General features: G+C 43.1%; 1 protein-coding gene across 8 annotated transcripts in view; it reads right to left on the minus strand.

Moving 5' to 3' along the window:
• Positions 1-27,961, minus strand: part of elf1 (E74-like ETS transcription factor 1) — a 263,652-nt gene that overhangs the window by 162,259 nt on the left and 73,432 nt on the right. For 2 of the 8 annotated variants that reach the window (XM_048544403.2, XM_048544399.2), the window contains exon 1: positions 11,350-11,662. The exons of the other annotated variants lie outside the window; for them this stretch is intronic. The gene's annotated coding sequence lies outside the window, so the exon portion shown is untranslated. Of the gene's footprint in view, positions 1-11,349; positions 11,663-27,961 lie in introns of those variants that run through there. 8 annotated transcript variants of the gene reach the window in all.

A 27,961-nucleotide genomic window follows, 5' to 3' on the forward strand; every position in this document is an offset into this window, starting at 1 on the left:
GGATTGAGATGCATTTTTGGTGAGAAAAGCCATCTGCCTGTCAAATTTGTGCAATGCCCCTCAGGTAGCTGAACGACTTGTGGGTGTGAATATTGGGCAAAAACCATCAGACCACCAAACAAAAAGCAAGTTGTCTTTACTCAGCAGTATAAACAATTCAAGCCTGAAAATATCAGTTGTTGTAAGTTGAGGTTCTGAACTAATAAGTCAGATACTTCATTACTGTGAACCAGTCACTCTGAATTGTACAGGATAGAATGGAACGGAATAGAACAGAATGGAATAGGAAGTTATTGTCATGTGCACTTTTACATGGAAACTACAGTGGGAAGTGTTATAAGTCCTCTGACCACCACACCTAGATCAATGGCAGAAGTCATACACGATAACAAATAAATGTCAACTTAAGACAAAGTTCACTGCAGTTCAGTTAACGACTTTTGGATCAAGGTAAGCCAATTATGGGACAATAAAATACCATGAAGGTACAGCCAGGTTGAAACTGCTTCACTGGGCTATTAGAACGCCGGGCTGGAAGCCTTCGCCGAAGAAGTACACCATGCCGGGCCGAGAACACCGCTCCTGGACGAGGCTGCCTGCCAGGCCACTGGAACACCTGGGCGCTGAAGGTGAAGAAGACCTCCACACAAGGATGGGACCTCCACATGGCGACAAAACCACCATGCCAGGATGAGACCCCCCCCCCCCCACCGCACGCTGGGCCGAGACCACCTTTTTCCTCCTTCAGACGCTCGGGGCCTAGCTGCAGACCCAGACCCTTGGCCTAGCTTGCAAGTCCAGCCTTGGGGAGTCAGCTTGGGACCTGTCCCTTGGTCGCTGGGAGACCCTGTTCTGGGATGGAGCCGTATCCACGTTGGTCATGGGATTGCTGATGTTACCTCCTTCAACCGCCATTCTCCCGGCTTGAATGAAAGGAAAATGAAGAAGAAAAGAAAGAAAAATCAAGAAAGACAGCAAAAGTAAAAAGAAGAAAGTAAAGAGAAAGAAAAGCGAAGGGAGCAGGTGAGCTCCGGGCTCAGCCCCTGCACTCCGTTGCCATCCTGAAAGTGCGTCTTGCTCGCAGGAGAAAGTGCATGGAGAAGGAGAATCAAAAAGAGATTGGCAATAAAAAGTGGATCACCTCAGTAAATCCTGTGATAGACACCATTTAGACTGCCTTCGCAGACTTTCCCCCTGTACGTTATAATATTTCTTTGTGGTTGCCTGCATTTGACCGAGTGTGTGTGCATCAGTAGGTCTGGAGTTGAATCATTGATGATTGTTCACAATTGCTCACCTGTAGCTAGAATCTATTTATTTGTAATAAGTGGTGATTTGCACTACGTATAAAGTCTGGTCCATGATTTCCATCAAAACGAGTCCAAAAGACAGGTTGAATTAGACATTTTGTGCATTTTTACAAAATCTTTAACTTTTGCAATAAATACAGGTGCAGCAGGACATGATTTCTAGTTGCTACCCCAGTGAAGCGTTACACTATGCTCTCTTAACCATGGTGATTAAAACTATATCAAATTATTGATTAACCAAGGGGGAAACTAGTTCTTGCCTGGTTACATCATTGAAATCTCTCCTCCTTACATCATTCTTTCAAAAGCTAAAGGGAGTTTCAATATGTACACAGTGCTTGACTACACAGTGTCTAGCAGTGTCTCACAGCCAAATACCTTTAATATGTTGCCCACACAACAGCAAAAAGATGAACACACTTTTCTTTTGTTGGTTATACTCAAGAGCTAAGCATTGGTCAAAATACCAAGGGTACTCTCCAGCCCTTTTTTAACAAATCATACATAGGATCGCTAATGACCAGCTAAAACATCACTTTAGCATTTCACCTTGTACAGCCCGAAGATGTTCCCTCAATTATCTACTCCAGTTTTTGACCTACAAGGGAATTGGAACATATGGGGGAAGATGCTGGGAAGTGGAGTTAAGTCTACAATTGGGATCAGTTATGCTCTAATTGAGCAACAGAGCAGACTTACTAAATACTGTGTATTCAAACTCCATGCAAGAACTGCGGTCAATACCAGCAATAAATGTCTCAGCAGATCAAAATAACAGAAACACAACTTATACAAAGGCATAAAGAACATAAAAAACAAAAGGGAAGTACATCACAGGAACAGGCCCTTCGGCCATCCAAGCCTGTGCCGAACATCATACCCTGACTAAACTAAAAAACAAACCTTCTGCCTTATTCAGTCCATATCCCTCCATTCCCTCCCTATTCATGTAATCATCCAGATGCCTCTTAAATGTTGCCAATGTGCCTGCTCTGGCAGTGTATTCCAGGCTGCTGCCACTCTCTGCGTGGAAAACTTTCCTCGCACATTTCTTTAAACTTTTGCCCTCTCACCTTGAACCTGTGCCCCCTTGTAATGAAACTTCAACCCTGGGAAAATGCCTCTGACCATCCACTCTATCCATGCCTCTCACAATTTTCTTGACATCTGTCAGGTCTCTTCTCAGTCACAGTCTTTCCAGTGAAAACAATCTTTGTCTTTTTAATCTTTCCTCATAGTCAATGCCCTCGATATTGGGCAACATCCTGGTGAACCTTCTCTGTATTCTCTCCAAATCTTCCACATCCTTCTGGTAATGTAGTGACCAAAACTGCACACCATCTTTTATAATAAGGGCATTGCAAACTTCGACATAAATTAGTACCAACATCACAACATCAATGAAAACATTACACAGATATTGAACGTAAATTAGACTGCACCTTTTATACATTTTTGTAATCATAAAAAGCACAAATTGTCCTTTCTTTATGGTTTAAGGGGATTGAAAACTAAGAAGTGGAGGAGTTTTAATACCTTTTAGAAGGTATTGAAAATTTGGAGGGTTTTTGATGTGGCATTCAAGCAGAAAACTATTTCCCTAATTTCTATTCGACATTAGTTGAGGAAAAGGAAAACTAGCGGAGTGTGGTGAGCAAAGTAATGATTTGTCCTGTGGATGTTTCTCTTAGTGTTTGATCAATAGAAACACAGGGAAGATTCTAAAATTGTAGAACAGAAACAGATATAAAATGACTACTTTCAATGAGAATTATACATTTGATTATTTACTGAATGGCTCAGCCTCTGTTAAACTTTGATGTGCTGGGTTATCCAAAAAGAAAGCCCAAAAAAGGGGACAAACTAAAATCTCAAAATGTTAAATGACCTGACAATGCAGATAACACAGGAGCAAAAGGTACAACTAACTTTTGTTGGGCATGCTTTCTTTCTGTTCAATCTTTCAATGTTCAAATTGACAAGATGGCTGTGGTGAAACTAAGTAACATGGCTCCAAACTGAACAAATGTGTGGTCACTGTGCAGAGACCTGCCTCCTTTTCCTTCATAAAGCTCGACAAATTCAAACGGACTTTGAAATTTCTGACCTGGGAGGAAAATGGGAATTTTCAGGGCCTTCATTTGTTTCCATCTGCTCTGCTACACCAACAAGCTAAATCGATTAAATTTTACTACCAAAAAGCACAAACCCTGGAATGGATTTGATTGAATTATAGAAACAAAAGATACAGAATCATTTGTGAGTAACCATTCTGTGAACAGTTTCTAAGCTGCACTGTACATAATTTGAGAGACTTTTATCATATCAAAGCTTCATTCCCTCAACATCCTGTCATTGCCTGCCTTTGATCCTCATCCAGGAAGTTCCCCCGAAGCCAACACCTCTCCAAGTATTTTGCTGATAAGAAATGAAGCTCTGAAACCAGGTCACTGGCCTCCTCTCATATCTGAGGAACAGTCAGTAGCCGGGGTCAGGAGTGAAAGAAGAGTCGAAGGAAACTAGAGAGAGGGTAGAAATAAGTCTATGCTTTCTTTTAGTAGCACAAAAGCTAGCATACAACTTCAGCAGGGAATAGGAAACACAAATGGAATGTTGGCCTTCATTTCAAAGGGAATGGAGTATAAAATAGGTAAGTCATGCTTAAACAACGCAAGGCACTCTCAGACCACACCTGGGACACTGAACAGTTTTTGGCTCCTTATCTGAGGAAAGATATCGTATCAACTTGAAGCTATTCCAGAGAAAGTTCATTCGGCGAACACTTGGCATGAAGGGACTGCCTCATGAGGCGAGGTTGAGTAGGTTAGCCAGAGGTCAATGCACTGGCATATGATTGGTATGCACTGAGCCCTTGGCATGGCTGTACAGCCACACTTGCTTGTGGGACAGTCCAGGGCCAGAGGGCATAATCTTAGATTGAGGGGTTGCCTCACTAAGACAGAGGCGAGGAGGAATTTTTTCCTCGCTGAAGGTGGTGAATCATAGAATCCCTACAGTATGGAAGCAGGCACATTCAGTCCACACCAACAGCATCCCATCCAGAACCAACATCCCCACTCCATCCTTGTAACCCTGCATTTCCCATGGCTAATTCATCTAGTTTGCACATCCCTAAACATTATGGGCAATTTAGCATGGCTAATCCACCTGACCTGCACATCTTTGGACTGAGACAGGAAACTGGAACACCCAAAGGAAACCCACACAGACACAGATCAGCCTTGATCTCATTGATCTGAATGACCACTTCTGCTCCTACATATTAAGCTTTTAGTTCCAGTGTCAATATAACCTCAACAGAGCCTGGTAAATTTTGAAAGAAGGGACAGAAAAGAAGAGAGTGAGATTTAGAACTAAATCAGCCAAGCAACTGTAAAATTGAGCATTTGGAGATTTCACATTGTGCTAGTTACATGGAGCACGGGAAAATTGTAGTAAATGTACGAGTTCCGGAAAAAGTGATAAGATTCACGTACTCATTGGCAGATTATTGTGGATTACAGGAAATGTGATTACAAGATCTACAGAAGAATTGAGACAAATCAAAACAGAATCTTTGGAAAAGAATGCGGAGGTGTTATGTTTTGCCATCGATATTACATGCCTTGGAAATGTACTCAAGAGATTATTGATAAGCTGACTGCTTTAGAGTGGTAAACATGTAGGAGGATGTTCCTCATATCCTACATAGACAGGCTAATAAGGAATGTTACAAATGTTAAAGAGAAAAAGATGCTAATATGATTGTGTCATCTGAGTAGGCAACAGACAGAGACAACTACTGAAAGGGACAATTGATGAAAAACATGGGAGAGAAGTAGATGACAGATTTCACACGTTAAATGGGCGTAGTTGAGCTGTGTATAAGGAATGAGTAAGCACAGTACAGGACAGATTGAGGGGAAATCTGTGGCAGGCAACCTTCTGGGAAGAGAACTGTCATGGCAGAATGCATATATTACTCAGTAGGATCTTAGGAACACTACATTCAGTTTTTTTTTTGCAAAAGGTGGAAACTTTGGTTACAGAGTTGTTGTAATGAAGATTGTAAGCAAACTGCTACTCAATTATTAATAAAGCTTATTGTTTACAAGTATAATTAACATAGATTACATGTCAGGCAGAGACGATGTCCCATGGAAGTAACTGTAAAAAAAAATCAAATGAATATACTGGCCCTTTTACAAGAAGTCCCAGTAATCATCCTTCATCACTTTAGCCTGAATAACCAACATGCTGCTTGTAAAGCGGAGCTTGTGTATCAGATTCTCACACCATTTTAGCTGGTGTTTATGATCTCATCAAGGCAGGGGATGATCACACCAAGGAATGGAACATTTTGTTTCCCCTGTAACCACTGACTAAATAAGCAAGCAGCACAACAAGCATGCACTTCCGCCAGAACGCCAAGAACACATTCTACAGTGATATGACTTTCAATATTTCCCCATCCATCTCTGCTGTAAAATCAAAACTAGCTTGTCCTCCTCGCCCCACAATCGTCCAATGGTCGACCCTTGTTTCCTGAAGGCAAACTCTTGATTGTTCCAGCTCAAGAAAGCTGATAACCCTTCAAAAATGCTAAAATCTAGCAGCAAGTCTTGACAAACTGATCAACTTCTGAGCACAACACAGACAAATCCTTATCTAACTTCACAATAATGACCAAAGGATAATATGGAAACCTGATTGCTTCCTTCCATACCAGACCAGTCAATATCTCCATACTGCTACATTTGCCAGGATCAACGAACTGAAACTTTGGACGTTTTTCACGTGCACAGCTCAATGTCTCACTAGGTCACATGCCTTTACCTACTAAGCTAATTCGGCAGCCACAAATGTCACTTAACTTTAATGAATTGGATATTTATTCATGCCTGGACAAAGAGATTCTCAAGAGTTGATTCCATAAGAAAACAATGCTTGAATATAATCACTGCAATCCCTCTCTAGGCATGTGGATGAAGGGATCATCTCTCACCAGATCACATTCAACTAGCAAATAAGTATTTGTTCAATCTTTTATTTCAGCAGAAGCTTTAATTATTCAAATTGGTGAGCTTTCAATCCAAATACTTAACGCAAACATACTTGGGCTTATATATTTTTAGGTAACCACCAAGCTACCGATTTAGTTACGACTCATCTGAAACGTATCATACAGACAAATAAGCATTTTAAAGTTTCACGATGGAACCTCATTCACTGGAAAGTATGACCCACAATCCCCCAAATGCTACCATTAAAGACACGAGCAGCTCTGACCCTATATTAATGATGATGTTCTGGGTATTACAAGACACACCGAAGGATCACAATGTGGCTTCAGTTATAAAACTAGATATATACCTCATCTTAAATGAAACACCAAATATTACAGCTAGCTAGCATTTACAAGTTTGCACTCAACAAACCACATTCTTGCAAAGCCAACTTTTTCAGTCCACAGACATATGCATCCATTTACTGCTGCTTTGCTGGAAATGAAGACATCCAGGATGTGGATTTCACCAGGAATCCATATCCATTGTATCTCAGCACTGCACAATAAGGAAGCACAATGTTGGATTCATATACGGAACACACTTGTGATTCAGAAATATCTCAAGCCAAAAAAAAGTCTGAATCATCTAAAGAGACCTTCGAGTTCCAATAACAACCATTAGTATGCAGTAAATGAAATGGTTAGACCACAACAAGCCTCCATGTGGTTGGTTTTTCTCTCTCTGCTTTCTGTGGATTTTGGTAGCATTCCATGCCTAGATCCAATACCATCCACTTTTACAAATAGCAGAAACGTACCTTGAGGGGTCCACAGAATGCGGACACAGTTCAGAAAGTGCTCTTTTCGAATGAATTATGGAACCCTGACAAATGTGGGTCTGATTCCAGCAACGATGCTGTTTAATCTGTTTCCTGTAGCTCAGTGAGGCAGGTTCAGAAGAGAAGTAAACAAAAGAAGTAACTGAAGAAAAGAAGTGTAAAGGGACAAGAAACATATGGCAAAATGGGCTGAGGTGAAGAGCGTGCAGAGTTCCAAGCACAGGGAAGGTTGGCAGGTCAAAGTTAATTTTATTATTCATTGCGGACAGAGGGCAGGCTCCATTTTCTTCACAGGATGGTCAGCAGATGTGATAATTTTGTCACAATGAAAAATGGAGTCGCAATTGGCCAGAGCCTACTCCCTCCTTCAGCTTCACCAAATTAACCCATAAACAGGGTGGGGTTGGGGGGCTGTGGTGGTTGGGGAGTGGTGAGAACAGTAGAGGAGTCTGGGTTTCCTTTTTGCTGAAGGTTGATGGAAGAGAGGAGCGAAAGCTGCGATTCTCTTTTTCTTCTACAGCAGGGGTTGGTCAGACAGAGCAAACTGCGACTCAGTTAGTAGCACTGTCTCCTTTCCATCAAAGGAGTTGAAGCTTCATGTCCCACTCTTAAATTGCACCCTGCCTGCCCTCTCAACTGGACATCAAAGATGTCTCTTGGTACTATTTTGATGAAGAGCAGAGGAGTTAACCTGGTGTCTTAGTCAGTATTTACACCTCTATCAAGATCACAAAAAATAAATGTGATTATCAGATCACTGGGAGCTTGCTGTGTACAGAGAGAATGCTCTGTTTCTTCCAACAATGAGTATGTTCCATTAGCTGCAAAGCTCTTTGTGGTGTTTTCAATTCATGTAAGGTGTTATATATATGCATGTCCCTATCTTTCTTTCATGGTAGCTTTGCAGAAAATCAGATTTTAGTTGAGTGGGTGGAAAAGAGAGTTAACCGTCTCCACTCACTGCTGGGAAATGAGGGGGAATTCATTGCTCCATTTTGGGTGTGGTGGCTGTGAATAAATTGACCTGGTTCTTGTTAGGTTGGCAGAGGATAAAATTGAGCCTGAGTTTCTTTGGTGGAGATTGTGGTCAGTTCAAGAGGGTGTGGGAGGAAATTGATTTCCAGGCAGCAGAGGAACTATCCAAATAAGTTAGACTCCACAATAAAACAGACAAAAAACATTCCACGACTTCTCACAAAGGCATGATCATAGTAATACACAAAGATTGCAATAGAGGATGCATGAGGACTGGTGCCCCAAAAGCTACATCCAAGAGGGGTGAAGGCGAATATCAAAGGGAAGAGTGGGAAGTGGAGAAGGTGCACGGGTTTGGGTGGTGGGGGAAGGGGTTGAAATCTTAGAGAGTGGAGATGCTCTCAGACAGGTGAAGGAAAAACAGAGAGTGAAAGGCAAAAAGAAGTGAGAGTTTGGTGGGGCCATTTTGTGGGAGGTGCATTTATGTGGGCAAGAGCCTGGAGTTGGAGTTGGGGATGATATCACTGATCAACAAGGACAGGGGTGATGGCTAAGCAGCATTGTCTTGAGTAGGATAAGGGCAGCGGAGATTTAAACGATAAAAGATGCAGGGCTGAAGTTGAAAGACTTTCTAACAATAGGTAGGGGCAGGTCATAGTCCAATAACACCCAAAGTCAGATGCCACAATCTAATTCTATTAGGACACACAGGTTACAGATAGTCCTTGAACCTTTAAAAGGTGGCTGGATCCAAATGGTACTGATGACCAGAGGCAAAGATACTAATCTTTCCAATGTTTGACTGGAGTAAATGGTGGCTGAAACAATACAGGCTGTCAGTCAAATAGTTTGATGTCACATAGGGACAGCGGGTACATGGAGAGGGAACATTCTTGCCACTTCATCCCATCAGCTCAACTTTAACATTCCAACTATTGAATGAATTTACATCTTATCTCACGTCTTTGGCTTGTATCGCTGATGTACAACTTGTACATGAGGGGAGACTGGGGTAGAGGGCAAATGCTTGCAGGGCTTTAGAAGATAAGTGTACAGGGTCGGAGATCAGTGGAAAAGAAATGCATGCTGGGGAAATTCAAAGCCTTCCAAAAAGAATGGATCCAGATTTGAAAGGCATACTGCAACTGTGGAGTTTCAAGGAAAGGGAGTGGTTTGCAATGACAGAGCTGCTGAAGCTGATGTTTGTCAAGGGGACCAGAGGCTGATTAAAGTGGTTTCGAAAGGGGAAAGAAGGGGGTGGCCAGGCCCGAGGAGACGAAAGCCATTCAGAATGCCAGCTAATGGCAGATCAGTAAAGGAAACAATGTGATCAACGGTTTAGCAAGAACGGGTCAAAGCGGTAGAAGATGAAGCTCATAGAGGAGGTCAGCTCTGGAGGAGACAGGAAATTGGACAACACAAAAGGTTGGATGGGTGGGGGGGGGGGAGAGTTGGGGAGCTAGGAAAGAGGAAGCGGAGGTTGGAGTGAGAATGGAGCAGAGGCAATGAAACAGATGATATTTAACTGTAGTGATAAAACAGGTCTCCTTACACTTATTGTTGGAAGTGAAAATGTTGAGGCAAGTAAATAGTATCTAGAGAGACAAGAAATAGTGGAGAGAATAAGCCAAGCATTATCTTTGACTCCTAACACAATCCTGAAGCAGTGAGCACGTTTGGCTGAAGGGAATGAGACCAGACAGCACACGGTGTCGGCCCGCCTGATTTGGGGCTGTGCGATTAAATCACAGTAGACTGGGAGGTATACAAGGCTAAGGAGGAGAGAATGGGTTATTTTTAATCAAACTGTTCAGAGATGTTTTTGCCACCTCTGGAGCAGGTGGGTCTTGAATGCAGGCCTTTTGGACAGGGACACTACCACTGTGCTGCAACAGACCTGGGAGGAGGACAGTAAAGGTTGGAGGGAGGATCACTCTCTGCTGTGAGGTCTTCTATCATTTATTAACCTGCCAAGTCACACTGTAGAGGCTCACATGTTAGCCATGCCCAACCTGGCAACCACACCTACAAGGTAACAGAGGGAAGATAAGAACCGAATGACGTTGGATTCCTTATTTGCAAGCTGGATAGCTGACCAGCACAATGGCATTGCTGATTACAGTTCTATCCACATTAAAACAGTTTCAATTGTGTTAAGAACCGACATAAAATGTTTTGACAGAAACTTCACTCCCAAGCAACTTGTTGCAAGCTGAAAAATCAGTGAGTTGCTCTTTCCCAGCCAGATTTGGGCCACTCCTGCCATTCATCAGGTTTGAACAGCGCCAAGCTCCATCTGTCCAGCTGCAATCAGCAAGTTCCAGTTTTGTAAGCAATGGACAGACAACACCTTCTTTCACAAACAGACCAGCCTGAATCCACCCACAGCTTGTGACACCATTAAAGCAAAGTAATAATGGATGAACAAATATAAAACTACAATCTCTTTCCATCACGTTCCTTATATGACTGGACTATTTTGTCTGACTTCTACCAATATCTCTGGAGTAGAATTTCCAATACCCAATATTACAACAACTTTCAACAGGTTTGGTACAAAAATACAGGGCAGGAATAGAGAATCTCAAAGGCTGAGGATGTTCTAAGCAATCCAAGCATCTGACATTAATGGTACAGAGGAGGGAAAGGGCTAGCGATGGCTAAGGGGAGGGTGGGGGTAATGGCAGAGGCGTAAACGCACCATTGACCTGCCTTGAGAAACAAGTTTGACATTTGATCACCTGGTTTCACTGACAGTGCTCCAGCTGAAACAACAGAACAATAGGCTAGCATAGATATTTGTTTAGGGAGGAAGGTGGGTCGGAGAGGGAGGAAATTTACAAAAACAGTCCAAACAGTTAAGAATGAAAAGTCAAAACGAAACAATGCTCCAATTCCAACACATCCTCTCCTTTTCGGAGAAATGGGGATATTGGGCGCCCCAAAGCAATGAACTCCTGCCAGGCGTCACTCGATCACACTAAACCCAGCTGCCTGTCTCTGGCTTTTCCCAGCATAACAAGGCTGCAGCAAAATGGTTTAATAGTTAACAAGGGAGATCACTAGGACATAGGCTGCTCTGTACCGACCAGTGCAACCACACAACCACGATAGTTTCGGTTGATAAGACAGGGCAGCGAGCGCCAAAAGCAGACTCTGCGTGGAACGTCACAAAGAAACGGTGCAGCACTAGCTTACCGAGGGGTCTGAGAGTTACCTTAAGAAGCAGAATATTCCATGCTGCTGTTTGTATCCATCTGTTGGTTCACAATGCAGCCAGGTAAAGCTTCAGTCAGACATAAACAGCCAGCACCTGTGAAACAGCAGAACAACTAGATGTGAACCCGTACTCCGAGCCGGTTCCTCAACCGGGTCTTCAAGCACTTCCTCCTCCAAAGACGTATTTGTTCTTTCTCAATCCAAAATTTTCTTTTTAGTTTGTTGGCTCCCGACAGAAATGGCAGTGTGAGAAAAGAAGAACTACAACTCCAACGGCCACTGCCTAGTGTTTCACTATGAGTCAGACACGAATACACGCAAGGAAGCCGTTTTGGGTGAGGCACGCCTACACATTGTAGGCACCCAATGATTGCCCTCGGCTTCCTATGCAAATTCCTATAGGTGGGGGTTGTGGGGGGGAGGGGGACGCTCTTCTTGTGTGACACACAGCAACTGAAGCCCAAGCCGAAAACAGAAAAAGTGCCTAAAGCACACCTGAATTTCAATCCGACAAAGACAGAAGACACGAACTAAAGCAAACCTATGAACTATCCAGTGAACTAATGACCCCGATACCAAATTTTGGACTGCTTAAACTGGACATTATGCAAAAAAAAGAAAAAAAATGTTTACTCAACACACCACCTCCTCCACATTTCACCCCCAACTTCTGACAAAGTTGAAGGTATTTTTTTAAAAGAAGGCTTCTAAAGGAGTGACTCCTGTCAGCAACATGACAATAGGGCAATTTATTTAAAGGGCAAGTGTATTAAAGTTACATGTGTAAATAGAAGACTACAAAGCTCTAACAGCTGTAATATTTTAGCACGTTGGGTTTATTTTAACTTATCAAGCTGTTAGCAGTAGGCGCGAACTAGTAACACATACAAAGTATGTTGAAACCTTATTACAGTTATATAGAATATAGAGCCGTGATGCACAGGAATAGAGTCTTTGGCCCACCATGTCTGTGGCAACCATGATGCCATTTTAAACTAAACGCACCTCCTGCACATGCTCCATATCCCTCTAATCTCTGCCTGTTCACGTGTCTGTCTAAAAATCTCCTGGTAGTACATTCCAGGCACTGTTCATGCTCTACATAATAAACTTGCTTCACACAGGGGAGGCAATTGCCTAGTGGTATTATCACTGGACTGTTAATCCAGAGAACCAGATAATGTTCTGTGGAATCTGGGTTTGAGCCCTGTTATGGCAGACGGTGGAATTTGAATTCAAATAAAAAAAAATCTGGAATTAACAATCCAATGATGGCCATGAATCCATTGTCGATTGTTGAGAAAAACCCATCTGGCTCACGAATGCCCTTTAGGGAAGGAAACTGCCATCCTCACCTGGTCTATCCTAGATGTGACTCCAGACCCACAGCAATGTGGTTGACTCTTAACTGCTCTTCAGGCAATTAGGGATGGGCACCAAATGCTGCCTAGCCAGTGACACCTTCATCCCGTGAAAGAATAAAGGACCTCCTTTAAACTTTTCCCCCTCTCATGTCAGATCTATGTCCTCCTAGTATCTGGCATTTCCATGCTGGGGTACAAAAAGTCTCCTCTTATCCACACCTCTATATACTTCTATCAGGTCACCCCTCAGCCTCCAACACTCTATCAAAATACAATCTGAGTTTGTCCACCTCTCTTAATAACTAATGTACTCCAATCCTGGTAAACCTCTTTTGCATTCATTCCAAAGCTTCCATAGGCTTCCTATAGTATGGGGACCAGAGCTGCACACAACACTCTAAATGTGGCCAATGGTGCAGCACTTAACTGTGCAGCTGAACACTTTTTCTTTGTTTCTTTATTCTTCGCCTTTATATTCTCTGTTTTAGTTTATTTTTCTGTGTTTTAAGATGGTGCCGGAGAGTGGCGACACTACACAACATTTTTCATTGTATTTTGTAACAAAATACACGTGATAGTAAATAAATCAATGAAATTTCATACAGTTCCAATACGACTTGGGCAACTTTTATACTCAATGCCTTGACTAATGAAGACAAGCATACCATACTCCTCTTTTTCTACCTTATCCAGTTGTGTTGCCATTTTCAGGGATGTATGGAATCGCACACAAGATCTCTCTCAATATCAATGCTCCTAAGGATCCTGCCATTTACCGCATACTTTCCTTTTGCATTTGACCTCCCGCAATGCATCACCTCAACCTTTTTGGACGAAACTCCACCTGCCATTCCTCCGCCCAACTTTCCAATCTATATCCTGCTGTATCCTTTGACAACCTTCCTCACTATCCACATCTCCACCAATTTTCATGTTAATAGAAAACTTGCTAACCGGCCACCTACATTTTCGTCCAAATGATTAATATTGATTCCGAACAACAGAGGTCCCAGCACTGGTCCTTGTGAAACACCACTGCTCAAAGACCTCCAGTCAGAAAAAACACCCCTCCACAATGATCCTCAGTCTTCTATGACCAAACAAATTTGGCATCCAATTTACCAGCACCCATGTTTCCCATGTGACTAAATCTTGAGCCAACCTACTATGAAAGGCTCTGTGAAATGTTTAAATCAGTACAGACTAGATCCATGGCCCTACCAGCAAACAATCATCTTTATCACTTCCTCAAAAAACTCTATCAAATTTGTGATTCAAGACCTTGTTTGATTTTAGTGTCCCAAGCCTTGCATATGCTTCCTTTTTCTTTTTGAATGAACTTTCAATATCTTTTGTTCTCAAATTTTGCCATTCTTATCTTTCACCCACACAAGAAACTTCCTGAACTCTGCTCAACTGGCCTTTAAAAGAATCCTGCATGTTAGATGCAGATTTACCCTCAAACAGTCGTCCTAAATATAATTTCTCTAGTTCCTGCCTAATATACTGTCGTAATTAGCCTTCTCCTAATTTAGAGCTTTTGTCAGAATACCATTTTTATTCTCATCCATAACTATGTTAAAACTAATAGAATTATGATTACTGTTGCCCAAATACTCTCCTGCTGAAACTTTGATCACCTGGCCAGGTTCATTCCCCAGTTCAATGTCTAGTAAAGCCCCCTGCCTCATTGGGGCTGTTTCAAGAAACCATCCTGCTTGCAGCTCACGACTTCTGTCCCATCCAAACTCTTGGTACTAAAGGAGACTCAGTCAGTACTGGGGAAGTTAAAATCACCCATTACAACAACCGTGCGGTTTTTACATCTCTCCATGATCTGTTTACATATCTGTTTCTCTATCTCCTGTTGGCTACTGAGGGGTCCATAGTATAACCCCATCATAGGGACTGTACTTTTCTTATTCCTAAGTTCCACTCATAAGGCTTTGCTGGACTAGCCCTCCAATATGGCCTCTCTTATATAGCTGTGACATTCTCCTTAATCTGTAATGAAACGCACCCCTTTCCCCTAACCCTTTTTCATCCCTCTCTATCATGCCTGAAACACCTAATCACTGAAATGTTGAGCTGCAAGTCCTGCCCTTCTCTCATCCAAGTTTCCGTAGTGGCTACAATATTGTAGTTCCATGTACTAATCCAGCATCATTTGTCTTACCTGTTGTACATCTTGCATTGAAATAAATGCACTTTAGACTGCCGGTCCTGTCATGTTCATTAGCCTGGTCCTTCCTATTCTTAACAGACTACTTGATTTAACATCTACCTTCTCCTCAATCACTCTACATGCTGACCTCTTGCTCTAGTTCTCACTTCCGGCCACACTATTTAAATTTACCGAAGTGGCATGAGCGTACCTCCCTACAAGGACATTGGTGCTCCTCCAGTTTAGATGCAATTGGTCCCTCTTGTACAGCTCCCTCCTGGCCTGGAACATATCCCAATGATCCAAATATCTACAGCCCTCCCTCCTAAACCAGCTCTATAGCCATGTGCTCAACTGTATTACCTTCTTATTTCTGGCCTCACTAGCCTGAGATTACAACTCTAGAGGTCCTGCTTTTTAATTTCCTACCTAACTCCCTAAATTCCCTTTGAAAGATCTCATCTCTCTTTCTGTCTATGTTTTTGCTACTAATGCGGACTACGACCTCTGACTGCTCACACCCCTCACCCCCCCAACCATTTCAGAATGTCCAATGTTCCCCGAAACATTCTTGACCCTGGCACCTGGGAGGTGCAAAAAGAAAAATCCCGAAGACTCACTCACAGCCATAGAAACATCAACCTATGCCCCTGTCTGTAGAGTCCTTTATCGCTACCACTTGCCTACACTTCTACCTCCCGCTATACAACTGGTGCCACTGACTTGGATGTTGTTTTCCCGAGAGGCCATTCCCTCCATCCCTTCCAAAAGTATCCAAAATGGTACATTTATTTGACAGGGGGATAGCCACTGGGGACGCCTGCACTACCTGCCTGTCTGTCCCTCCTGGTCGTCACCCATCTATCTGCTGAACCTTTAGAACATAGAACATAGAACAGTACAGCACAGTATAAGCCCTTCGGCCCACGATGTTGTGCCGAATTTTTACTCTAATCCTAAGGTCTATCTAACCTCCAACCCTACCTTATACTATCATCCATATGCCTATCTAATAGCCGTTTAAATGCCCCTAATGAGGCCAACTCCACTACCCACTCCAGCAATGCATTCCACACCCCTACCACTCTCTGAGTAAAGAACCTACCTCTGACGTCTCCCCTATATCTACCTCCACTCACTTTAAAACTATGCCCCCTCGTAATAGATACCTCCACCCTCGGAAAAAGCACTGGCTGTCCACTCTAATCTATACCTCTCATCATTTTAAACACATCTATCAGGTCAACTCTCATCCTTTGTTGTTCTAAAGAGAAAAGCCCCATTTCTCTCAACCTTTCCTCATAAGGCCTTCCCTCCATTCCAGGCAACATCCTGGTAAACCTCCTCTGCGCCTTTTCCAATGCTTCCACATCTTTCCTTTAATGAGGCAACCAGAACTGGACACAATACTCCAGATGTAGCCACAAACATTGGCCTTGTGGCCTTTGATGTAACCACATCTCTGAAACTCTTACCTACAGAATTTTATGCCTTCCTTATGCTCCTCTGAGAGTCTGACTGATCCACACGGTCCAAAAGGAGCTGCAGGTGAACACACTACCGGCAGACAAAGTTGTCAGGGACATTTTGTAAAAACAAAATCATTTACAGGATGAAGGTATCATTGGCCACACAGCATTTATTGCGCATCCCTAATTGCCCAGAGGGCAGTTGAGAGTCAACCGTGCTGAGGTGGGTCACATGCCGGCCAGACCAGGTAAGGATGGCAGATTTCCTTCCCTAAAGCACATTAGTGAACCAGGTGGGTTTTCCCAACAATCGACGATGGATTCATGGTCATCATTAGACTCTTAATTTCAGATATTTAATTAAACTGAATTGAATTGAATTCAAATTACACTATATGCTGTGGCAGGATTCGAACCAGAGTCCCCAGAATGTTATCTGGATCTCTGGATTAACTTCCCAGCAATAATACTGCGAGGCCATCGCTTCCTCTTGGACTTCTACCTCTGCTCCCACCTCTCAAAGGAGGGGCAGACCAATCCACTAACTGCCATTACTACTCCTCTAGCAAGTAATGAACTAAAAGAAAAGGAAAGACCTTCCCTTCCCTCAATATTGCTCACCCTCCCCAGTGAAGCTTGATGGTCACTACAACCTGCACTTTGACCTCAATGGCACCATTTCAACCTCACTGCTGAAGTTCTGCTGTTTCTAAGCCACAACCAAATTTTCTTCACAACAACCCCTCTGTCTCTCCTTTTAACTTCAAAAATTCATTTTAGTCATAAAAAATAGCCTTATGTAGTCACAAACGCCATTTGATCCCCCTCACTATTTTGTTATTTCAAAAGTATACTTTATTCATAAAAATACACAAATATATGTACAGTCATAAGTGTAGTTCAAGACGTACAGTAGCATATCAAGGAAACAAACAAACATTTGAGTGTGATTCAATCCCAACAAACTAAAGGCATCTCCTGCTGGAACAAGACTATATTTACATGCATTTGTGGAGAACGGACCCCAACTTAACTTCAGGAGAAGGATCTCAGACTTTCCCCACTGAGCCATGGCAACAGCTGGCCCAAACTTTAGTGCATCCTTCAACACATAGTCCTGGGTGTTGGAATGTGCCATTCTGCAACACTCAGTCTAGGTCAACTCCTTGCTTTAGAAGACCAACATGTTTCGGGCAGACCAAAGAGTGTCTTTCATCGAGGTAATGGACCTCAAGGCACAGTGTTTGTCTCGGACGTGCGTCCCTGGGAACAGACTGTAGAGCTTGGAGTCCTGTATCAGGGTGCCGACAGAAACCAGTGCATCTTTCTCTAGACTTCCTTTGCAACGGCATATTCCAGAAGGAGATGTGTGAGAGGCTCAACAACTGCTCCCCCCACCACTCCCAACAGCTGCTGGACGGCAGTGTGCAGTGGTGCAGACAGACCAGAAATTCAAGAAAGAGCTCACAAAAGTGAGAATGCATCAGACCTGATGACCAGGATTTTACCCTCAATGGGGAGGGAGCAGTTCTCCCAAAGGACCAGTTTCTGCCTAACTTTGGCAATGTGCTCTTTCCAAAATTTTGTGCATGCCCCGGCCCCTCCAAACCATATTCCCAGCAACTTCAGTTAATTTGTCCTGACAGTGAAGGGGATAAAGGATTGGTTGGCCCAGTTCCTAAAAAAAAATTGGTCTCACTCTTGCTTCGATTCACCTTGAATCCTGAGGCCAGTTCAAACCGGTCGCTGATGCTCATCGGTCTCCGTACTGACAGCATATCCGAGCAGAAAATGGTGACAACACCCAAGTACAGGGAGGCTTTGACCTGCTGGGCTCTGCTGCCTGGAATCGTCACCCCTCTCAGGCTTGCATCCTTCCCGCTGGACACAGCAAAGGGCTGTGTACAACACACAAACAAGGCAAGAGAGAGTGGGCTACAATGCCTGACTCCAGACCTGATCAGAAAGCTTTCTGATTCCCATCCATTGATTGAGACCGCGCTAATGATGTTGGTGTACAGCATTCAGATCTATTTGCTGATTCCCTCCCCAAAGCCCATTTTGGAGAGCACTCCCCAGGTGAACGTGTGGATATCCTGTCAAAGGCCTTCTCCTGGTCCTGGCTAATGAGAGACAGACACCCATCAACCCCGCCATATCCTGTACATAGGCAATCATATCCTCTCACTCAGTTTGAGAAGCAAGGGTGATGTTTGGGGCTTCACTGTTCATTGACACTAGGAACTCCGTGATCCCCTTTTCAGTCACGGTGAGCAAGCCAACCTCTCCCAGAATCCTTCTTAGTCACTTCTCAGCTCTGCCACCAGTTAAGCTTTCTCCCTCCTGTCGAGTACTGGATCCTCTGCCAGCCCCTTCTCAGTCGTGGTGACCAAGCCAACCTGTCAGAACGAGTTCTGAAAAAGGGTCACCAGACCTGAAACGTTAACTCCGACATTTTTCTTCAAATCTGTTGCAAGACCTGCTGAGCTTTTCCAGCAACTTTTGTATTTGTTCTCTCAGAGCCCTCCTCACTGCTTCTCACGACCGCCCACTTAATTACTCGACTGTAATATGACTTCACTTCAAATGTGTAAATCTGATGTCGTCACTGTCCTGCTTGTTAAACCTCATGCTGCTATGACATTGCTCATTTGTTGATTTAATTCTTTGGATTAAGTACAGTACAAACCTAAAAACAATCCCTGACTCATGCAAAGTGAACAGCTCAAATTTCACAAACAATCAAATTCAGTAGAGTCAGGAGGGAAGTATTTCAGGATTAGGGGAATTTCTAATTCAGGTTCCCTTTCATTGAAGTATACCTATCTGTATTTTCACTCATCCTCATTGAGGATTGGGCCATGGGCTCCCATTGGATTGGTTCACGTTTCTGGTCAAAGTACACCAGGCGTTTGCCTCTGCCTTCAGTCGGATGGCTGACCTGGAAACCGTCCTGGCTCTGGCTGACTGTCCTCAGAATACAGGTTGATAACAAACCTACCGGGTCACACTATGAATGAACTTTCCTTGACTAACAAGTCCTGGCATGACTCACAAGCCAAGAGCTCTGATCCAAGAGGTAGGGGCACTACCCACTCTGCTACAAGACCTCATTTCCTTTGCATCACACCTGCACTCTATTGAAAAGTTATTGCTGAGAAACAAACAGGGATTGGTCAAAAACCAGATAGAGGGAGCGAGAGCGAGCGAGAGAGAGCAATGACCGGCACTGTGTGATACAGTCTTTTACCAGGCACCAGCAAAACTTACAGGCTCCATTTTTGTTGTTGCCACTACTAACAGGCTGCTGCAGATAAGCCCTTGAAATTGCAACGATATTACCGCTTTGAAATGTTGTGGGCCAGCCACACAAAATATTGGCCATAAGACCGAGATAGAGTTTGAGAATTCTGTCGCAAATAACTCATCTTCTGATTCCCTATCCACCATCTGCAAGGCACAAATCAGGACCCACTACCGAATAAAAAGGGCAAGGCTGAAGATGGATGGGAACACTGCTCCAAGTCACATGTAAACCTGACTTTAAATGACAGCACTATCACTTCCCTGATGCTGGGTCATGTTTCTGGAATTGCCTCTATAACAGCTTTGTAGTTGCACTTACACCTCAGAACGTGCACCAATTCAAATCAGTGGCTCAGTACCAACTTCTCAAGGGTAGTATGGGACGGGTAACAAATTCTGTCCCTCCCACATCCCAAGAACAATTGTTTCTTTAATCGTTTTGCATTTCAAGACCACATGAAGCAATTCCCATAAGCACAACTGAAATGTAACACTTTGCAAATTCCACAGCACTGAACTAACAAGTCACGGCCACAGGTCTTTGCACATGCAGCCGGGTATAAACCTTCCTTTACAAATACTCCAGGCCAACACACCATTCGCTGGCAACTTAGAATACAGGCCAATGGCAGGAATGGTATATCACTAGGCCTGTCTGTGAGGGAAGAGCATTCAGCTCACACATGTAACAAGTTGGCGTTCTTTCTCTCTGCCATTGTCGGGGAAACCAACTAAGTTTGCTAGCTTTTGTGCATTCTAGTGAAGCAGTCTGCCGATGGACCGCTTTCTGGCCTTCTGTCAACCAGACCCCACACACTGTGGACCACGAGGGAAAGCAACATCCATGAAGACTGAGGTAACATTCATGAGAATGCCGTGAATTGGTGATGCTCCATGATGAAAAGTGTAGCAAGGAAGAGAGGTCAAAATGAAAGGCTATGGAACCGAACTGGGAGATGAACAAATGATACTTTGGATCTGGCTGGAAAGTGGGGTGGGGGGGGGGGGCGGAGATTCTGGAGGCTGTTGGCTGGTGATTTTGGAAACCACTGCTCGATTTCATTGTACTTCTGCAATCGCATGTGTGCGCAGAGAAGGTGGCTAATTTGGCAACTGGTCAATAAACGGTGGTGGTGCTCATTCTGGATCAGCCTTTTCACAATTGCACAAATCACAAAGACAAATTCCAGCCTGTTCAACAGCCCTCAAATGCAATAAGCAGCCCTTAGAAAAGGTACGTAAGTTGTGTACCTTGATAACAAAGACTTTTTGATAAGCCTCCCCCTCCACACCCCTTAAAAGTTACAAGGCCTGCTTTAAAATTAGGATTGCACAATGTCACAGAACATTGAGTCATGGCATTCAGTCTGTTAACTCTCCTACAGCCAAACTCCTCTGAAGACTGCTACATCTGGAATGTGCTCAATTCTGGGCATCAGGAAGGATTTAGAGAGGGGTGAATGCAGATTTACCAGAACTACATCTAGCCGAAACATGTTAAAGTCTCTAATTGGATGAAAGCAATAACTAATTGAGATGCTTCACAACCATTCAAAAATTCTACAGGGTCAAGAAAGTAAGGGAGGGTAACAGCACAGCCATTGGTCGGGTGGGGGTTGAGGGTTGTAGTGATGGAGGTTTTCAGAAGTTAACTTCGGCTTAGCACTCAGCTGGTCAGATTGACAACCAGAAGCGCTTCTTTCCACACAGGATCAACCAGAAATCCGCAACTCTCACCAAAATAAGCTGTAGAAGCGAAGTCAGTTGAATACTGTAGGTGATAGATGTTAGATAGCAAGGGAGGCATGAAGGGCTATGAAACTAGGTGGACAGACAAAACTGTGATATTTCTGATACTACTGAATGATAGAACAGGTCGAAGGGACTGAATGACCTCCTCATGACCCCGCGCTCTTTCCAGTGCTCCTAAAATACCAGGCATTCAAACATCAAGAACTGAGACCCAAACAGCTTGAACTGGATTTCCCAGCATTGTTGTAGAAAACAAGACTGCTCAGCTGTAGATGATCCTTGTCGTGGGAGAAAATGACAAAAGAAAAAAGCTCTTGTTCTGCCCAGCACATTTTTAACTCAACTTTTGCACATAGAGGGTGTAGTGTATACCTAGTGAGCTGCCAGAGGAAGTGGTAGAAGTGAGTGCAATTACAACAGTTAAAAGGCATTTTGGCAGGTGAATGAGTAGGAAAGATCTGGAGGATTATGGGACAAATACAGACAAACGGGACTAGTTCAGTTTAGGAAACCTCATCAGCACGGATGAGTTGGGCCGAAGGGTCTGTTTCCATGCTTTATGACTTTATGACTCACAAAATATCAACTTTCCTTGAGCAACACAAATTTTTAATTTCCCACACCAAGCACAAGCATTGTTTTGCAGAATGAGGTCGCTAATTTAGTGCGGCATTAGGGGAAGCTTTAGGTCTTTTATTTCCAAATATGGAATCAGTTTGGGATTGCACAAACTCTACTTCACCCTTCTTGCACCACAGAGAAAGGACTGGTTCTGAACACAAGTCTCACAGATTAAACAAAAAGATCAACAGCTTTCAAAGGAACTATCGAGACTGTCAAAAAGACAAGATTAGGCCAGCACTGTACGGAATTCTATTGAGTTGTCAGGAAGTTGTGGTTGGTCCTCATACCAAAATATATCTGTTTTAACTCTTGTATAAACTCTCATTTACAAAGTATACACATATAAACATATTCATTACTTCAAGGGCAGTCATTTTAATATCTTAAAAAAGAGACTATCACTCAGACACAAGATAGGAATTCTTGGTTAATCCTCTAAGACGGATTCAACAAGTGTCAGTCTCAAGTGTGTTTTAACATACTGCACAACTCCATTGTCAGATACTGGATCCTGTCCTACACAATGAATCCGGATTATAATCGAACTATTGTGATTAGTTATAAGCGAAGGCCAGGAAAAATCCCACAGCAGAATGAACAGATGTCTTGTGTAAAGACTGCACATCAATTTAATCAGTCAGTTTTATTCGAGCCTGATCACCTCCTGATAGGAAATGCAGGCAAGCCAGCGTTCTATTTGCTCCTGGGAGTAACAAAAGCAGTGAATTTCTGCTCAATGAACATCCAGAGCAAGGAGTGAATGAACGTTCGAATACCTGTAAGGAAGAGTCGCCAATGAGATTGTAGAGGCATTGATGGTGACCTTTCAGGAATCATTGGAGTCAGGGAGGACCCCAGTGGACTCGAAAATCACTAATGTAACACTCCTGTTCAAGAAGGGAGGGAGACAGAAGGGAGGAAATTTACAGGCAGGTTAGTCTGACCTCTGTGGTGTTAGGGGCAAGGCCCTGGCATGGATGGAGTATCACCCATAAACATTATATTTCCAGATCAGCATGATTGGCTGCCCAGGGGATAAAAGCATCCCCCTAAAAGCAAGAGAGTATTGTGACAATGAGGCGCTGCATAAAATTAGAAACCAAACTTAAAGTCCAGCTAAACCAGTTGTGTTCAATTTAATGCAGCACTCACCAGGAACAGATAAGCACACACCCTTGTTAGTTTCCAATTCAGCGTCACACCTTGCACACAGAGCAGGAGGATTTCACAGCTGATTCTCTATTCATGTGGAGTTTGCTTTAAGATGCCAGTGCCACTGGGTCAGGGAGAGAAGCACACCACCCAGAGTTTCTCCTCCCATTTGCAATACATCCAAAGATCCAACGCTACTTTTTAAAGCAAAGCAGGGGAATTGCTCCACTGCCCTGGTAAACATATGTCCCACAATGAATATGAAAAATGCCGTTCTTTCAGGGACCTTGCTCTCTACAAACGGCCGGAGGTATTTCTTGAGTTACAATAATGGCTGTACTTGTAAAGTATTGTCTCAGCTGCTTAAGTATTTTGCAGCATCATGAGACCATTAAAATTGCCATGTAAACACAAGTTCTTCTGTCTAAAGAGACAACCAATATTGGCCCTTCAGATCTTCACTTGGTAGATGTTCTCCCAGTCTCACTGCAACATTTTATAATAATTGGAGTCCAATGGCCTAAGGATAAAATAAATTATGCCAAGAGGTTTTCTTCATTGCCAAGTCAAAATCCTGAAACGCCCTACACAACAGCATTTTGTCAGCAAGCTTCAGCACATGGACCATAGCATATCCAGGATTCTCTTCTCTGCCTAGGAATATTCACATCAATATGGATCACTTTGAAAACTGTAGCTATTCATCCTCTCTTCTGCCTCCAAAAGCAATCTGCTTTACATAAAAAGATTGATTTCTCTGTGCCGGCAAAATGTGATTCTTTCGCAAGACCTTTTTATTCCAGTACAACTCGGTAGATTAAAAAAAATGGCATCACACTTTTTCCTGAAACTTGCATTGATAGAGCCATGAAAGCTGAGAACAGAGGAGGCTATTCCCCCTCCATCCTGTAGGTGCAAGCTCTTTCCAAATACACACTTGGAAAGTACGAACTTGTCAACATTTCAGTAGTCACATATCACATGTAACGGAGGAAAGTTGAGGCAGTGTTTGAGAAACATTGACTGGGATTGCATTTACATAACACCTTTCACAACCTCTGACCATTCCCAAACACTTCCTAACCAATGAAGTGCTTTTAAAGTAAGGAAGTATGGCAACCAATCTGTGCGCAGCAACATCCCAGTAACAGATATGCTATAAACGACAAGATGATCTGTTTTTTAATGTTATTGGTTGAGAAATGAACACTTTCCCTGAACTTCACTGGAAATTCCCATTGCTCTTCTTTGAACAGTGTGATGAGATCATTTATGACCAAACAAATGGCCAATCCAGAAAAAGGATCATGTTTGCAGAAGACAGCACTGAATCATTAGCCTCGTTTACAATGGTCAAATCTCAGGAGACCATTCGAAAGGAACTTTTGTGGGGAAGAAACTTGTGAAAAAAAAAGAGGGGGGAGACTAGAAGGACAAATGGGCACAAGGGAAGAGGTTTCCAGTTAGTGAGGCCTATCAAGCTGTAGATTCTTAAAATGGAGAATAAACAGATGGGTTAGTTTGTGGGCCCATCTGCACTGAGTGCCGGAGAAACACTCCGAGGTTAAATTAAACACTCAACTCCATGACACAGTAGACACTAGGACCAAGGTAGGACTTACACAGTAAATGCTAAGGTCCTGAGGAGTGTTGTGGATCAGAGGGACCTAGGAGTACAAGACCATAGTTCATTGAAAGCGGTGTCACAGGTGGACAGGATAGTGAAGGCGGCATTTAGCACGCTGGCCTTCTTGGTCAAACCACTGAGTATGGGAGTTGGGATGTGATGTTGCAGTTGTACAAGTCATAGGTGAGGCTGCACTTGGAGTATTGTGTACAGCTTTGGTCACCCTGTTGTAGGAAAGACATAGTTAAACTAGAAAGTGTGCAAAGATTTGTGAGGATGTTGGCAGGACTAGTAGGTCTGAGTTATAGGGAGAGGTTGGCCAGGATAGGACTTCGTTCCTTCGAACGTAGGAGAATGAGGGATGACCTTATCGAGGTAAATAAAATCATGAGAGCACAGATAGGATGAATACATACAGTCTTTTTCCCAGTGATGGAGAATTGAAAACTAGAGGGCATACGTTTAAGGTGAGAGGGCAAAGATTTAAGAAGGGGCCACTTCTTCACATAGAAAGTGGTGCGGTATAGAATGGTCTGCCAGAGAAAGCGGTTGAGACAGGTGCGACAGCAACATTTAAAAAACATTTGGCTAGGTACATGGATGAGAAGGATATAAAGGAATATGGACAAAATGTGGGCAATCAGAACTAGCTCAGTGGGCACCATGGTCAGCATGGACCAGTTTGGGCCGAAGGGCCTGTTTCCATGTTGTATTACTCTATGACTATGACTGTAGTTGTTCATTAGCTCACCGAGCTGGTGTGCAGACGTTTTGTTACAATTCTAGTGAACATCATCTGTGCGACCTCTAATCAAAGCATTGATGCCCTGGTCCATTCTGAATTTCTATGATCCTCTGGTATGTTGAGTCTCATCACAGCTGGTTCTGTTTTCTCCAGCAGTGATCTGTATGCAGGGTCTATTTCTGTGTGTTTGGTAATGGAGTCTCGTATTGAGCACCAGGCTTCCAGAAGTTCACTTGCATGTCTATTGTTCACTTGTCCCAGTATAGTCACTTTGTTCCAGTCGAGCTGATGGCCCTCATTGTCTGTGTGTGTCGAGACGAGTAAATATTGGGTTATGTCTTTTTACTGCCAGCTGGTGTTCATGCTCTATGACTCTATGACACAGCAAGCACTCGACTACGAATAGTCCTGGCATCAAATGGAGCTTCTCATGCTGTTCTCCAATTTCCAAATCTTGGCTGTCAATGCTCCTTAAGAGAAATGCCCCTATTACAGAAGGAGAGACCAACCTCAGCTTAACACCCATACCAACATTGATCTCCAGTGCCTTTGGCTTTCTGGGCTATCAGAAGTTTTATGCAGGCAATAAGAGAAATAGTGACACAGGCCTCTGTTGTTGCACTCCCAGTGATAGAAAATTATTCACTTGCAAACAGAATCTTGTATATGGAGCTGAGAGAAGCAGAAATCAGGCGTCAAAGATATCAGAGTGGTACCAACAGTAACTGTGCCATGGCTGTTTCTCAAAATACAATGGAGTGGAAAGGAGAACAGTGCTCAGAAAAACCAAGTTGCTTACTGAATTGATTTCAGTTCTTGTTATTTCAATGGTTAACCACCAAATAAAATGTGCAACCCACTTAAAATAGGGATGTTGGAACATAAGAATTTAATTAAATTAGAACTGCCTCATGGCATGATCCATCTTTTGAAAGAACAGACTTTCACTTGTATAACATCTGGCAAAATTTCAGGATACCCCAAATTGTTAACTAAGTACTTTTGGGGCAATGTTGTTCAAAGTGGCAGCAGCCAATTTGCACACAGTAAGCTCACACAAACAGAAGTAAATGTTCTGACAGTTTGTGATCTTGGCTAAGGGATAAACGTTGGTTTAGACACCAGAAAAAGAATTCTCCTATTGGCCTTCAAAATGTATCCAGAGAAAGCAGTTTTGGTTTAATATCTGATCCAACAGAAAATAGCTATGAAGAGAGGTTGAGAGGATTAGGATTATTTTTATCAGAAAGATGGACATTGTGGGGGGACCTGATTGAGGTCTACAAAATCATGAGGGGTATCGACAGGGTGGATAGAGAGAAGCTTTTCTGCCCAGAGTGGGAGACTCAATTACTAGGAATCATGAGTTCAAAGTGAGAGGGGGAAATTTTAAGGGAGATATGCGTGGAAAGCTCTTTACGCAGAGGGTGGTGAGTGCCTGGAACGCGTTGCCAGCGGAGGTGGTAGACGCAGACATGTTAGCGCCTTTCAAGATATATCTGGACAGATACATGGATGGGCGGGGAGCAACTGGACACAGACCCTTAGAAAACAGATGACAGGTTAGACAGTGGATCTCGATCGGCACAGGCTTGGAGGGCCAAAGGGCCTATTCCTGTGCTGTAATTTTCTTTGTTCTTTGTTCTATAAGAGAAATTTACATAAGAGTTGTTTAAACGAACTGGAGGAGCTCAGCTTCTGCTTTCAGTCAAATGTACCACGAATGCCAATGATGTGGATCATTAACCTGTTGACTGTCATCTGAGGAGGAGAGCACTTTGTGTGTCAATATAAGGCACATACCAGTTACGAATATAACAGCCATGCAGGTTTGCTTTTGACACACATTGGAGAGGATCCAATATTGTCTCAATCCTTCTCACGTAACTCCACAGCCAATGCATTCTAAGTTAAACTGCTTCATTGGGAAGAGGTCTAAAATTGCTGGATACTACAGCGGATTAAAAGTTATGTAGCTCTTATCATTACAGTGGATCCTGCACTGAAGTTACAATCTCTAAGAAAATGCAGGAAAAGGTCTTAGGAGTAATCTTTTTAATGATAATATTTTTACTGTAACAAGTGAGAAGGAGCAAATTGACTTCTCTCTTTTCAACATCCTTGGTAGGACACAAAGATTTGATTTTCTTTTCGGCAAAACGTTGAACCTCACTTCAATTATAAGGTAGTCAGCTGGTTCACAGGGAACAATAACGAGCCAATCCTTGAGAGACAGTAGGAACTGCAGATGCTAGAGAATCTGAGATAACAAGGTGTAGAGCTGGATGAACACAGCAGGCCAAGCAGCATCAGAGGAGCACGAAGATCCGAAAGATCTTCTGAAGAAGTGTCTAGGCCCGAAACGTCAGCCTTCCTGCTCCCCTGAGGCTGCTTGGCCCGCTGTGTT

The sequence above is a fragment of the Stegostoma tigrinum genome, chromosome 15 (assembly GCF_030684315.1).
Source record: "Stegostoma tigrinum isolate sSteTig4 chromosome 15, sSteTig4.hap1, whole genome shotgun sequence".
In the NCBI taxonomy this organism is placed as follows: Eukaryota; Metazoa; Chordata; class Chondrichthyes; order Orectolobiformes; family Stegostomatidae; genus Stegostoma; species Stegostoma tigrinum.